Raw genomic sequence first — 16,416 nt, 5'->3', positions numbered from 1 at the left:
TTTAATTTGTTCTCTTGCTATCTTTATTTGAAAAAGAAGGCATCTCAGTTAAGGAGCCAGCAAATGTTTGTTTCAGTACCATGGACAGCACTTGTTTATTGTTGCTGACCAATCAGCAAGGACAACCCAGGTTGTTCACCAAAAATGGGCCGGCATCTAAACTTACATTCTTGCTTTTCAAATAAACATACCAAGAGAATGAAGAAAATTTGATAATAGAAGTAAATTAGAAAGTTGCTTAAAAATGCATGCTCTATGTGAATCACAAAAGAACATTTTTTGAGTACAGTGTCCCTTTAACTGTACATTCTGCATTGCTCGTAACTGGCCAGCAGAACCATTTGTCAGACCACCTCCCCTGTCAATATCTGAAATGTTCAATCTTAACATGTCTTGTCTGAATGGCTCTGAAATTACACGAACATCCAATAAATGTAGGTTACTTTATTTTACCCCCAGTTATTTTACGTCCTATTTAACCATTTTACTCTTGGTAAATTACTGAAACAGAAATAAATCTATGGACATTAGAGGTGAGTTAAATGCTGTGTTGTAAGAACATTTCCTACATGATTACTTCGATGTAGTATGTGTATGTATGTAAGCAGGGAGGGAAAAGATCACTATGGTTTACTAGTCGGGGGTTAATAGCTACTAGCCCAGAGAGAAGTTACTAGTCCACTCAATGTTAAAGATAGGAAAAAGTCAACTTTCTAATTCGTCCACTGCAATTTCGAAGTCGTCCAGGACCACTGGATATTTCAAACCCTGTATATAAGTAAGAGGTGTAGTGAAAAAGTTCTCTTTTGCTCACGCTCTTTCTTTCTCTCGCTCGTGCTTTTTCTCCCTTTTTTTTTTCTTTCATGTAATTAACAAGAGTCCATGAGCTAGTGACGTATGGGATATACATTCCTACCAGGAGGGGCAAAGTTTCCCAAACCTTAAAATGCCTATAAATACACCCCTCACCACACCCACAAATCAGTTTTACAAACTTTGCCTCCAAGGGAGGTGGTGAAGTAAGTTTGTGCTAGATTCTACGTTGATATGCGCTCCGCAGCAAGTTGGAGCCCGGTTTTCCTCTCAGCGTGCAGTGAATGTCAGAGGGATGTGAGGAGAGTATTGCCTATTGAATGCAGTGATCTCCTTCTACGGGGTCTATTTCATAAGGTTCTCTGTTATCGGTCGTAGAGATTCATCTCTTACCTCCCTTTTCAGATCGACGATATACTCTTATATTTACCATTTCCTCTACTGATTCTCGTTTCAGTACTGGTTTGGCTTTCTACAAACATGTAGATGAGTGTCCTGGGGTAAGTAAGTCTTATTTTCTGTGACACTCTAAGCTATGGTTGGGCACTTTATTTATAAAGTTCTAAATATATGTATTCAAACATTTATTTGCCTTGACTCAGAATGTTCAACTTTCCTTATTTCCAGACAGTCAGTTTCATATTTGGGATTATGCTTTAATTATCTTATTTTTCTTACCTCAAAAATTTGACTTTTTTCCCTGTGGGCTGTTAGGCTCGCGGGGGCTGAAAATGCTTCATTTTATTGCGTCATTCTTGGCGCGGACTTTTTTGGCGCAAAAATTCATTTCCGTTTCCGGCGTCATACGTGTCGCCGGAAGTTGCGTCATTTTTTTGACGTTATTTTGCGCCAAAAATGTCGGCGTTCCGGATGTGGCGTCATTTTTGGCGCCAAAAGCATTTAGGCGCCATCTGTGATGCCATTTTTGATATTATTAGAGTTGATGTTAGATTTATGTCTCTGGCTATCTTAGCCAGAAGAGCTTTATGGCTTAAGACTTGGAATGCTGATATGGCTTCTAAATCAACTCTACTTTCCATTTCTTTCCAGGGAAACAAATTATTTGGTTCTCAGTTGGATTCTATTATTTCAACTGTTACTGGTGGGAAAGGAACTTTTTTACCACAGGATAAAAAGTCTAAAGGTAAAAACAGGGCTAACAATCGTTTTCGTTCCTTTCGTTTCAACAAAGAACAAAAGCCTGATCCTTCGTCCTCAGGAGCAGTTTCAGTTTGGAAACCATCTCCAGTCTGGAATAAATCCAAGCCTGCTAGAAAGGCAAAGCCTGCTTCTAAGTTCACATGAAGGTACGGCCCTCATTCCAGTTCAGCTGGTAGGGGGCAGGTTACGTTTTTTCAAAGAAATTTGGATCAGTTCTGTTCACAATCTTTGGATTCAGAACATTGTTTCAGAAGGGTACAGAATTGGTTTCAAGATGAGACCTCCTGCAAAGAGATTTTTTCTTTCCCATGTCCCAGTAAATCCAGTGAAAGCTCAAGCATTTCTGAATTGTGTTTCAGATCTAGAGTTGGCTGGAGTAATTATGCCAGTTCCAGTTCCGGAACAGGGGATGGGGTTTTATTCAAATCTCTTCATTGTACCAAAGAAGGAGAATTCCTTCAGACCAGTTCTGGATCTAAAATTATTGAATCGTTATGTAAGGATACCAACGTTCAAGATGGTAACTGTAAGGACTATATTGCCTTTTGTTCAGCAAGGGAATTATATGTCCACAATAGATTTACATGATGCATATCTGCATATTCCGATTCATCCAGATCATTATCAGTTCCTGAGATTCTCTTTTCTAGACAAGCATTACCAATTTGTGGCTCTACCGTTTGGCCTTGCTACAGCTCCAAGAATTTTCACAAAGATTCTCGGTGCCCTTCTGTCTGTAATCAGAGAACAGGGTATTGTGGTATTTCCTTATTTGGACGATATCTTGGTACTTGCTCCGTCTTTACATTTAGCAGAGTCTCATACGAATCGACTTGTGTTGTTTCTTCAAGATCATGGTTGGAGGATCAATTTACCAAAAAGTTCTTTGATTCCTCAAACAAGGGTAACCTTTCTGGGTTTCCAGATAGATTCAGTGTCCATGACTTTGTCTTTAACAGACAAGAGACGTCTAAAATTGATTACAGCCTGTCGAAACCTTCAGTCTCAATCATTCCCTTCGGTAGCCTTATGCATGGAAATTCTAGGTCTTATGACTGCTGCATCGGACGCGATCCCCTTTGCTCGTTTTCACATGCGACCTCTTCAGCTCTGTATGCTGAACCAATGGTGCAGGGATTACACGAAGATATATCAATTAATATCTTTAAAACCGATTGTTCGGCACTCTCTAACGTGGTGGACAGATCACCATCGTTTAATTCAGGGGGCTTCTTTTGTTCTTCCGACCTGGACTATAATTTCAACAGATGCAAGTCTCACAGGTTGGGGAGCTGTGTGGGGATCTCTGACGGCACAAGGAGTTTGGGAATCTCAGGAGGTGAGATTACCGATCAATATCTTGGAACTCCGTGCAGTTTTCAGAGTTCTTCAGTTTTGGCCTCTTCTGAAGAGAGAATCGTTCATTTGTTTTCAGACAGACAATGTCACAACTGTGGCATACATCAATCATCAAGGAGGGACTCACAGTCCTCTGGCTATGAAAGAAGTATCTCGAATTTTGGTTTGGGCGGAATCCAGCTCCTGTCTAATCTCTTCGGTTCATATCCCAGGTGTAGACAATTGGGAAGCGGATTATCTCAGTCGCCAAACGTTGCATCCGGGCGAATGGTCTCTTCACCCAGAGGTATTTCTTCAGATTGTTCAAATGTGGGGGCCCCCAGAGATAGATCTGATGGCCTCTCATCTAAACAAGAAACTTCCCAGGTATCTGTCCAGATCCCGGGATCCTCAGGCGGAGGCAGTGGATGCATTATCACTTCCTTGGAAGTATCATCCTGCCTATATCTTTCCGCCTCTAGTTCTTCTTCCAAGAGTAATCTCCAAGATTCTGAGGGAATGCTCGTTTGTTCTGCTAATAGCTCCGGCATGGCCTCACAGGTTTTGGTATGCGGATCTTGTCCGGATGGCATCTTGCCAACCATGGACTCTTCCGTTAAGACCAGACCTTCTGTCTCAAGGTCCTTTTTTCCATCCGGATCTGAAATCCTTAAATTTAAAGGTATGGAGATTGAACGCTTGATTCTTGGTCATAGAGGTTTCTCTGACTCCGTGATTAATACTATGTTACAGGCTCGTAAATCTGTATCTCGAGAGATATATTATAGAGTCTGGAAGACTTATATTTCTTGGTGTCTTTCTCATCATTTTTCTTGGCATTCTTTTAGAATACCGAGAATTTTACAGTTTCTTCAGGATGGTTTAGATAAGGGTTTGTCCGCGAGTTCTTTGAAAGGACAAATCTCCGCTCTTTCTGTTCTTTTTCACAGAAAGATTGCTATTCTTCCTGATATTCATTGTTTTGTACAAGCTTTGGTTCGTATAAAACCTGTCATTAAGTCAATTTCTCCTCCATGGAGTTTGAATTTGGTTTTGGGAGCTCTTCAAGCTCCTCCGTTTGAACCTATGCATTCATTGGACATTAAATTACTTTCTTGGAAAGTTTTGTTCCTTTTGGCCATCTCTTCTGCTAGAAGAGTTTCTGAATTATCTGCTCTTTCGTGTGAGTCTCCTTTTCTGATTTTTCATCAGGATAAGGCGGTGTTGCGAACTTCTTTTGAATTTTTACCTAAAGTTGTGAATTCCAACAACATTAGTAGAGAAATTGTGGTTCCTTCATTATGTCCTAATCCTAAGAATTCTAAGGAGAAATCATTGCATTCTTTGGATGTTGTTAGAGCTTTGAAATATTATGTTGAAGCTACGAAATCTTTCCGTAAGACTTCTAGTCTATTTGTTATCTTTTCCGGTTCTAGGAAAGGCCAGAAAGCTTCTGCCATTTCTTTGGCATCTTGGTTGAAATCTTTAATTCATCTTGCCTATGTTGAGTCGGGTAAAATTCCGCCTCAAAGAATTACAGCTCATTCTACTAGGTCAGTTTCTACTTCCTGGGCGTTTAGGAATGAAGTTTCGGTTGACCAGATCTGCAAAGCAGCAACTTGGTCCTCTTTGCATACTTTTACTAAATTCTACCATTTTGATGTATTTTCTTCTTCTGAAGCAGTTTTTGGTAGAAAAGTTCTTCAGGCAGCGGTTTCAGTTTGAATCTTCTGCTTATGTTTTTTGTTAAACTTTATTTTGGGTGTGGATTATTTTCAGCAGGAATTGGCTGTATTTATTTTATCCCTCCCTCTCTAGTGACTCTTGTGTGGAAAGATCCACATATTGGGTAGTCATTATCCCATACGTCACTAGCTCATGGACTCTTGTTAATTACATGAAAGAAAACATAATTTATGTAAGAACTTACCTGATAAATTCATTTCTTTCATATTAACAAGAGTCCATGAGGCCCACCCTTTTTTGTGGTGGTTATGATTTTTTTGTATAAAGCACAATTATTCCAATTCCTTATTTTATATGCTTCGCACTTTTTTTCTTATCACCCCACTTCTTGGCTATTCGTTAAACTGATTTGTGGGTGTGGTGAGGGGTGTATTTATAGGCATTTTAAGGTTTGGGAAACTTTGCCCCTCCTGGTAGGAATGTATATCCCATACGTCACTAGCTCATGGACTCTTGTTAATATGAAAGAAATGAATTTATCAGGTAAGTTCTTACATAAATTATGTTTTTTTTTTTTTTTTTTTTTGTTTTTTTTTTCCTTTCATTTCTAATTTTCTCTATATATCCTTCTGCTTGCTTATCGTCCTTTTGGTTCATAAAAACAAAAACATAATTTATGTACGAACGTACCTGATAAATTCATTTCTTTCATATTAGCAAGAGTCCATGAGCTAGTGATGTATGGGATATACATTCCTACCAGGAGGGGCAAAGTTTCCCAAACCTCAAAATGCCTACAAATACACCCCTCACCACACCCACAAATCAGTTTAACGAATAGCCAAGAAGTGGGGTGATAAGAAAAATGTGCGAAAGCATATAAAATAAGGAATTGGAATAATTGTGCTTTATACAAAAAAATCATAACCACCACAAAAAAGGGCGGGCCTCATGGACTCTTGCTAATATGAAAGAAATGAATTTATCAGGTAAGTTCTTACATAAATTATGTTTTCTTTCATGTAATTAGCTAGAGTCCATGAGCTAGTGACGTATGGGATAATGACTACCCAAGATGTGGATCTTTCCACGCAAGAGTCACTAGAGAGGGAGGGATAAAAATAAAGACAGCCAATTCCTGCTGAAAATAATCCACACCCAAAATAAAGTTTAATGAAAAACATAAACAGAAGATTCAAACTGAAACCGCTGCCTGAAGTACTTTTCTACCAAAAACTGCTTCAGAAGAAGAAAATACATCAAAATGGTAGAATTTAGTAAAAGTATGCAAAGAGGACCAAGTTGCTGCTTTGCAAATCTGATCAACCGAAGCTTCATTCCTAAACGCCCAGGAAGTAGAAACTGACCTAGTAGAATGAGCTGTAATCCTTTGAGGCGGAGTTTTACCCGACTCGACATAGGCATGATGAATTAAAGATTTCAACCAAGATGCCAAAGAAATGGCAGAAGCTTTCTGGCCTTTTCTAGAACCGGAAAAGATAACAAATAGACTAGAAGTCTTTCGGAAAGACTTAGTAGCTTCAACATAATATTTCAAAGCTCTAACAACATCCAAAGAATGCAACTATTTCTCCTTAGAATTCTTAGGATTAGGACATAATGAGGGAACCACAATTTCTCTACTAATGTTGTTGGAATTCACAACCTTAGGTAAAAATTCAAAAGAAGTTCGCAACACCGCATTATCCTGATGAAAAATCAGAAAAGGAGACTCACAAGAAAGAGCAGATAATTCAGAGACTCTTCTGGCAGAAGAGATTGCCAAAAGGAACAAAACTTTCCAAGAAAGTAATTTAATGTCCAATCTCTTATGTTATCAGGAACATTCTGAACATTAGATGTTGATGGAACTGCAACAGGTAATGGTACATTACTAAAGGAAATATTATCTGCATTAACAAGTTTGTCATGACAATTAATACAAACAACAGCTGGAGGAACAGCTACCAAAAGTTTACAGCAGATACACTTAGCTTTGGTAGTTCCAGCACCAGACAACGATTTTCCTGAAGTATCTTCTGACTCAGATGCAACGTGAGACATCTTGCAATATGTAAGAGAAAAAACAACATGTAAAGCAAAATTGATCAAATTCCTTAAATGACAGTTTCAGGAATGGGAAAAAATGCCAAGGAACAAGCTTCTAGCAACCAGAAGCAAAGAAAAAAGAGACTTAAATAATGTGGAGACAAAGGCGACGCCCATATTTTTTTAGCGCCAAATAAGACGCCCACATTATTTGGCGCCTAAATGCTTTTGGCGCCAAAATGATGCCACGTCCGGAACGCCGACATTTTTGGCGCAAGAGAACGTCAAAAAATGACGTAACTTCCGGCGACACGTATGACGCCGGAAACAGAAAGATTTTTTGCGCCAAAAAAATCCGCGCCAAAAATGACGCAATAAAATGAAGCATTTTCAGCCCCCGCGAGCCTAACAGCCCACAGGGAAAAAAGTCAAATTTTTAAGGTAAGAAAAATAATTGATTCAAGTGCATTATCCCAAATATGAAACTGACTGTCTGAAAATAAGGAATGTTGAACATCCTGAGTCAAGGCAAATAAATGTTTGAATACATATATTTAGAACTTTATTAAAAAAAGTGCCCAACCATAGCTAGGAGTGTCACAGAAAATAAGACTTACTTACCCCAGGACACTCATCTACATGTTTGTAGAAAGCCAAACCAGTACTGAAACGAAAATCAGCAGAGGTAATTGTATATATATAAGAGTATATCGTCGATCTGAAAAGGGAGGTAAGAGATGAGAACCTATGAAATAGCCCCCGTAGAAGGAGATCACTGCATTCAAATAGGCAATACTCTCCTCACATCCCTCTGACATTCACTGCACGCTGAGAGGAAAACCGGGCTCCAACTTGCTGCGGAGCGCATATCAACGTAGAATCTAGCACAAACTTACTTCACCACCTCCATAGGAGGCAAAGTTTGTAAAACTGATTTGTGGGTGTGGTGAGGGGTGTATTTATAGGCATTTTGAGGTTTGGGAAACTTTGCCCCTTCTGGTAGGAATGTATATCCCATACATCACTAGCTCATGGACTCTTGCTAATTACATGAAAGAAATATGGAGTTGTAGAGCATGTTAGGCCAGTAAGATGCTTGGTTTTATAGGAAGAGGTTTTGACAGCAGAATTAGTGATACACCAGGTATAAAATAAGCCAAAGAACTCCTGTATGTCCCAGATAAAAATGTACATATATAATGGCTTATAATCCTTTATGACTTTTGTGGTTTACTGGTACGGAAGAGGTTAAAGAACAGCTGCATTTGTAAGCAACTCCCAGTTAAAGCTTGGCACGTGCAGGATGTTGGGCTGAACAGTTTTACAGCATGTGGCCTGTAATTCCCGGGGTGCTGTTTTCTCACCTTGAGAGAGTGTTTGGCAGGGAGATGTCTCATAGCATGTTGTGTTTGAGCACCTGTCCAGGAACACTTGTCTCACGGGGGAGAAATAATTTATTTGTAGATAATTTGCTTTTGTTTCCAGTAAGGGTTGATAAAGGGCGGGATAGGGATCATCGGAGGATACTAGAAATATTTACACACAAAAAGATCTTGTTATTTCAAACTCTTGTGACTTGATTTAATGCAGTAAACCTGCAGTTTGATCAGATTAGTTATTTTGTATAATGAAATCTGAAGTCATAACCCACTTTTATTGTCGGCTCTCTGTGGCTTTTTTTTTTTTTTTTTTTTCATCTCTAAGAGTGGGTTTGTCTGAAGTTTTTTTTCAGAGTAAGATTGGGCATTCTGTAGATTAATTTTTGTTTTTGTGTATACGTAGAGAGATTATGGGCTAGATTACAAGTGAGGCGCTAGTTTACTGTGCGCCTGTAAAGGGGCAGATTTGCCAGTTTACAGGTCCACGTTAAATAACCAGCCATTACAAGTGGCTGGTTAATGCAACCACAAGCTCGCAATTTCACTTTGCACTAAGTGCAATTAACCAGAGGTCAGACCTTTTTGGTAAAAAATAAATTAAAAGCCCCCAAAGTAAAGAGGACAGTGCAGTAACATAATATATATACATGAGCATTTGGACTTTTTAAAATATAACTGCACAAAGCAGTTATAAGGGGGTTAAAGTGAGGGTATGTTGGGTGTTAGTAAAAAAAAAAAAAAGGCACCTAAAGTGCCTTTACATAGGAGATAATGGGGAACTGTTTTCTCCGAACCCCAGCTCGCATTTGTGCCTTACTTGTAATACCAGCGCACATTTACATTCCCTGTTATTGCCAAGTTAAGCGCAAATATCGCGCTCGCGTAAGCACAAATTTGTGCTTAATTTGTAATCTAGCCCGATATCTGTATAAAATATAACTGTGCAGAAAGCTGCTTATGCACAAATAAAAGCCATGAAATGTTGGTCTTGGGACTGCACTAATATACTAGTAGGGACATTGAATGCAAACATTTGGGCCAGATTACGAGTGGCACGCTAACAGTTACACTTGAGCGAAAAGGGGTTTATCGCGGGTGTTTCTGTTTTGTCGGGTTTTTCACTTGTATACAAACTAAAAGTAAACGATAGCTTGAGCGCAATTGAAGTTAACACGTTGTCAGGAAAGCCCATCCTCTGAGCTCTGGTTAACTCTTTCGCAAAACAAAAATGTGTCGCTAAACACATCAAAAATACATTGCAAAGTACAGTTACACTCATAACACCATCAAATAAATTTTAAGTAATATTGCTCAAAGTTATTAAGACTCAAATATGAGTTCTCAGGTGTTAGAATAAAAAAGGCAGACAAAGGACTTTAATAAAGAGATACATACATGTCTAAATATGTATACAGATATGTTTGTCTACATATGTATTTATATGTTATATCTGTATATCTATTTACAAACCTATATACACACATAAATATATATGTAATGTTCACAGAAATATACATAAATACATACATAAACTTTAAAGGGGCACCAAGCCTAATTTTTTTCCTAAGATATTGTGAGTCCACCGCTTGAGTAATTACTGTTGGGAATATCTCTCCTGGCCAGGAGGAGGCAAAGAGCACCACAGTTAAACTAAGTATCACTCCCTTACTCACAACCCCCAGTCATTCTTTTTGCCTTCAGTGCATTGAGGAGGTGAAGTTTAGGTGTCTGAAGAACATTTTTTATTTCATCTAGAAGCAAGTTTTGGGGTATAGCCGTATTCCACGTCATTTCTTGCAGTTGAGTAGTGGTGGCTTTTAAGCAGTTAGGAACTTGTAAAGAGGTACGTTCTGCATTTTCCTAACAATTGCTGCCCTAGTTTAGAAAGCCAGAGTTGGCTACGCTTTTCTTTCTTTCTCTTGTTAAGTGTATCCAGTCCACGGATCATCCATTACTTATGGGATATTAACTCCTCCCCAACAGGAAGTGCAAGAGGATTCACCCAGCAGAGCTGCTATATAGCTCCTCCCCTAACTGCCATTACCAGTCATTCTCTTGCACCCAACGAATAGATAGGATGTGTGAGAGGACTGTGGTGATTATACTTAGTTTCATACCTTCAATCAAAAGTTTGTTATTTTATAATAGCACCGGAGTGTGTTATTCCTTCTCTGGTAGAATTTGAAGAAGAATCTACCTGAGTTTTTCTATGATTTTAGCCGGAGTAGTTAAGATCATATTGCTGTTTCTCGGTAAACTTCAGATCAGGGGACAGCGGGCAGATTAATCTGCAAAGAGGTATGTAGCAGCTTATTATTTTCTGACAATGGAATTGATGAGAAAATTCTGCCATACCGATATAATGTAAACTCAGCCTTAAATGCAGTAGCAGCAACTGGTATCAGGCTGTCATGTATGTATATTTTACACTTCAGTATTCTGGGGAATGGCACTTCACTGGAATTATACTGTATGCATAAAACTTTAGCCTAATTTGCAGGGACTAGCAACAGGCTTTTTAATAACACTCAATTTATTAATGTTAAACGTTTTTTGCTGGCATGTAAAATCGTTTAATTTTCTGAGGTACTGGGTGAAAAAATGTTTTGGGCACTATTTTTTTTTCCACTTGGCAGTCGTTTTATTTAATTTATGACAGTTTACTGATCTCTCTCACTGTTATGTGTGAGGGGGAGGGGCCTTTTTTGGCGCTTTTGCTACGCATCAAAAAATTCAGTCAGAAGTTTGTCTTCCCTGCATGATCCGGTTCATCTCTACAGAACTCAGGGGTCTTCAAAACTTGTTTTGAGGGAGGTAATCACTCACAGCAGAGCTGTGAGATTGTAGTTGACTGTGATAAAAAAACGTTTATTTCTGTATTTTTTTTTTTTTTTTTTCTGCTATCAGGGTTAGTTATCCTTTGCTAATGGGAGCAATCCTTTGCTAAAATTGTGTTTTTTACAAAGATTTGATGCTATAACTTTTCAGTTTATTAATTTTCAACTGTCATAACTTTTTCTGTGCTTCTTATAGGCACAGTACGTTTTCATATTATAGTAAATTACTTGAAAAGTATTTCCAAGTTGCTAGTTTATTTGCTAGTGTGTTAAACATGTCTGATTCAGAGGAAGATATCTGTGCTATATGTGCTAAAGCCAAAGTGGAGCCCAATAGAAATTTATGTACTAACTGTATTGATGCTACTTTAAATAAAAGTCAATCTGTACAAATTGAACATATTTCACCAAACAACGAGGGGAGAGTTATGCCGACTAACTCGCCTCACGTGTCAGTACCTGCATCTCCCGCTCGGGAGGTGCGTGATATTGTAGCGCCGAGTACATCTGGGCGGCCATTACAAATCACATTACAGGATATGGCTACTGTTATGACTGAAGTTTTGGCTAAATTACCAGAACTAAGAGGTAAGCGTGATCACTCTGGGGTGAGAACAGAGTGCGCTGATAATATTAGGGCCATGTCAGACACTGCGTCACAATTTGCAGAACATGAGGACGGAGAGCTTCATTCTGCGGGTGACGGTTCTGATCCAAACAAACTGGATTCAGATATTTCAAATTTTAAATTTAAGCTGGAAAACCTCCGTGTATTACTAGGGGAGGTGTTAGCGGCTCTGAATGATTGTAACACAGTTGCAATACCAGAGAAAATGTGTAGGTTGGATAAATATTTTGCGGTACCGGCGAGTACTGACGTTTTTTCCTATACCTAAGAGACTTGCTGAAATTGTTACTAAGGAGTGGGATAGACCCGGTGTGCCGTTCTCACCCCCTCCGATATTTAGAAAGATGTTTCCAATAGACGCCACTACACGGGACTTATGGCAAACGGTCCCTAAGGTGGAGGGAGCAGTTTCTACTTTAGCTAAGCGTACCACTATCCCGGTGGAGGATAGCTGTTCCTTTTCAGATCCAATGGATAAAAAGTTAGAGGGTTACCTTAAGAAAATGTTTGTTCAACAAGGTTTTATATTGCAACCTCTTGCATGCATTGCGCCTGTCACGGCTGCAGCAGCATTTTGGTTTGAGTCTCTGGAAGAGACACTTGAATCAGCTCCATTAGATGAGATTACACACAAGCTTAAAGCCCTTAAGTTAGCTAACTCATTTATTTCAGATGCCGTAGTACATTTAACTAAACTTACGGCTAAGAATTCCGGATTCGCCATTCAGGCACGCAGAGCACTGTGGCTAAAATCCTGGTCAGCTGACGTTACTTCTAAATCTAAATTGCTTAATATACCTTTCAAAGGGCAGACCTTATTCGGGCCCGGGTTGAAAGAAATTATCGCTGACATTACAGGAGGTAAAGGCCATGCCCTGCCTCAAGACAGAGCCAAACCTAAGGCTAGACAGTCTAATTTTTGTTCCTTTCGTAATTTCAAAGCAGGAGCAGCATCAACTTCTTCTGCACCAAAACAGGAAGGAGCTGTTGCTCGCTACAGACAAGGCTGGAGACCTAACCAGTCCTGGAACAAGGGCAAGCAGGCCAGGAAACCTGCTGCTGCCCCTAAGACAGCATGAATCGAGGGCCCCCGATCCGGGAACGGATCTAGTGGGGGGCAGACTTTCTCTCTTCGCCCAGGCTTGGGCAAGAGATGTCCAGGATCCCTGGGCGTTAGAGATCATATCTCAGGGATACCTTCTAGACTTCAAATTCTCTCCCCCAAGAGGGAGATTTCATCTGTCAAGGTTGTCAACAAACCAAATAAAGAAAGAGGCGTTTCTACGCTGCGTACAAGATCTTTTATTAATGGGAGTGATCCATCCGGTTCCGCGGTCGGAACAAGGACAAGGGTTTTACTCAAATCTGTTTGTGGTTCCCAAAAAAGAGGGAACTTTCAGGCCAATCTTGGATTTAAAGATCCTAAACAAATTCCTAAGAGTTCCATCGTTCAAAATGGAAACTATTCGGACAATTTTACCCATGATCCAAAAGGGTCAGTACATGACCACAGTGGATTTAAAGGATGCTTACCTTCACATACCGATTCACAAAGATCATTACCGGTATCTAAGGTTTGCCTTTCTAGACAGGCATTACCAGTTTGTAGCTCTTCCATTCGGATTGGCTACGGCTCCGATAATCTTCACATAGGTTCTGGGTGCTCTTCTGGCGGTACTAAGACCGCGAGGAATTGCGGTAGCTCCGTACCTAGACGACATTCTGATACAAGCTTCAAGCTTTCAAACTGCCAAGTCTCATACAGAGTTAGTACTGGCATTTCTAAGGTCGCATGGATGGAAGGTGAACGAAAAGAAGAGTTCTCTCTTTCCACTCACAAGAGTTCCCTTCTTGGGGACTCTTATAGATTCTGTAGAAATGAAGATTTACCTGACAGAAGACAGGTTAACAAAGCTTCAAAATGCATGCCGTGTCCTTCATTCCATTCAACACCCGTCAGTAGCTCAATGCATGGAGGTGATCGGCTTAATGGTAGCAGCAATGGACATAGTACCCTTTGCACGCCTACATCTCAGACCGCTGCAATTGTGCATGCTAAGTCAGTGGAATGGGGATTACTCAGACTTGTCCCCTACTCTGAATCTGGATCAAGAGACCAGAAATTCTCTTCTATGGTGGCTTTCTCGGCCACATCTGTCCAGGGGGATGCCATTCAGCAGGCCGGACTGGACAATTGTAACAACAGACGCCAGCCTACTAGGTTGGGGCGCTGTCTGGAATTCTCTGAAGGCTCAGGGACAATGGAATCAGGAGGAGAGTCTCCTACCAATAAACATTCTGGAATTGAGAGCAGTTCTCAATGCCCTTCTGGCTTGGCCCCAGTTAACAACTCGGGGGTTCATCAGGTTTCAGTCGGACAACATCACGACTGTAGCTTACATCAACCATCAGGGAGGGACAAGAAGCTCCCTAGCAATGATGGAAGTATCAAAGATAATTCGCTGGGCAGAGTCTCACTCTTGCCACCTGTCAGCAATCCACATCCCGGGAGTGGAGAACCGGGAGGCGGATTTCTTAAGTCGTCAGACTTTTCATCCGGGGGAGTGGGAACTTCATCCGGAGGGCTTTGCCCAAATACTTCGACGTTGGGGCAAACCAGAGATAGATCTCATGGCGTCTCGACAGAACGCCAAGCTTCCTCGTTACGGGTCCAGATCCAGGGATCCGGGAGCGGTTCTGATAGATGCTTTGACAGCACCTTGGACCTTCGGGATGGCTTATGTGTTTCCACCCTTCCCGATGCTTCCTCGATTGATTGCCAGGATCAAACAGGAGAGAGCATCAGTGATTCTAATAGCGCCTGCATGGCCACGCAGGACTTGGTATGCAGATCTAGTGGACATGTCATCCTGTCCACCTTGGTCGCTACCTCTGAAACAGGACCTTCTGATCCAGGGTCCCTTCAAACATCAAAATCTAATTTCTCTGAAGCTGACTGCTTGGAAATTGAACGCTTGATTTTATCAAAACGTGGTTTTTCTGAGTCAGTTATTGATACCTTAATACAGGCTAGGAAGCCTGTTACCAGAAAGATTTACCATAAGATATGGCGCAAATACTTATATTGGTGCGAATCCAAGAGTTACTCATGGAGTAAGGTTAGGATTCAGAGGATATTGTCTTTTCTACAAGAAGGTTTAGAAAAGGGTTTATCCGCTAGTTCCTTAAAGGGACAGATTTCAGCTCTGTCCATTCTTTTACACAAACGTCTGTCAGAAGTTCCGGACGTTCAAGCTTTTTGTCAGGCTTTAGCTAGGATCAAGCCTGTGTTTAAAACTGTTGCTCCACCATGGAGTTTGAACTTAGTTCTTAATGTTTTACAGGGGGTTCCGTTTGAACCCCTTCATTCCATTGATATCAAGTTGTTATCTTGGAAAGTTCTGTTTTTAATGGCGATTTCCTCGGCTCGAAGAGTCTCTGAGTTATCTGCCTTACATTGTGATTCTCCTTATCTGATTTTTCATTCAGACAAGGTAGTTCTGCGTACTAAACCTGGGTTCCTACCTAAGGTGGTCACTAACAGGAATATCAATCAAGAGATTGTGGTTCCATCTTTGTGTCCTAATCCTTCTTCGAAAAAGGAACGTCTGCTACACAATCTAGATGTAGTCCGTGCCCTGAAATTTTATCTACAGGCAACTAAGGATTTTCGACAAACGTCTTCCCTGTTTGTCGTTTATTCTGGTCAGAGGAGAGGTCAAAAAGCTTCGGCTACCTCTCTCTCCTTTTGGCTTCGTAGCATAATACGGTTAGCCTATGAGACTGCTGGACAGCAGCCTCCTGAAAGAATTACAGCACATTCTACTAGAGCTGTGGCTTCCACTTGGGCCTTTAAGAATGAGGCTTCTGTTGAACAGATTTGCAAGGCTGCAACTTGGTCTTCTCTTCATACTTTTTCCAAATTTTACAAATTTGACACTTTTGCTTCTTCGGAGGCTGTTTTTGGGAGAAAGGTTCTTCAGGCAGTGGTTCCTTCCGTATAAAGAGCCTGCCTGTCCCTCCCGTCATCCGTGTACTTTAGCTTTGGTATTGGTATCCCATAAGTAATGGATGATCCGTGGACTGGATACACTTAACAAGAGAAAACATAATTTATGCTTACCTGATAAATTTATTTCTCTTGTAGTGTATCCAGTCCACGGCCCGCCCTGTCACTTTAAGGCAGATAATTTTTCCATTAAACTACAGTCACCACTGCACCCTATGGTTTTCCTTTCTCTGCATGTTTTCGGTCGAATGACTGGTAATGGCAGTTAGGGGAGGAGCTATATAGCAGCTCTGCTGGGTGAATCCTCTTGCACTTCCTGTTGGGGAGGAGTTAATATCCCATAAGTAATGGATGATCCGTGGACTGGATACACTACAAGAGAAATAAATTTATCAGGTAAGCATAAATTATGTTTTTTCAAAGGTCTCTGTGAGGAACTGTGTCTTCTCATACCTTGTAACTGTCTACATGCCGGGCAGCAGAGCAGGTAAGTGCTTTTTCTTCCAGTTGGGGAGA

General features: G+C 40.5%; 1 protein-coding gene across 1 annotated transcript in view; it reads left to right on the top strand.

The window, feature by feature from the left end:
* Window positions 1-16,416, top strand: part of LLGL1 (LLGL scribble cell polarity complex component 1) — a 243,677-nt gene that overhangs the window by 149,524 nt on the left and 77,737 nt on the right. The window lies entirely within an intron of this gene.

The sequence above is a fragment of the Bombina bombina genome, chromosome 11 (assembly GCF_027579735.1).
Source record: "Bombina bombina isolate aBomBom1 chromosome 11, aBomBom1.pri, whole genome shotgun sequence".
Taxonomy (NCBI): domain Eukaryota; kingdom Metazoa; phylum Chordata; class Amphibia; order Anura; family Bombinatoridae; genus Bombina; species Bombina bombina.
The sequence above is the reverse complement of the archived record's forward strand: the minus strand, read 5'-3'. Positions and strand labels throughout refer to the sequence as shown.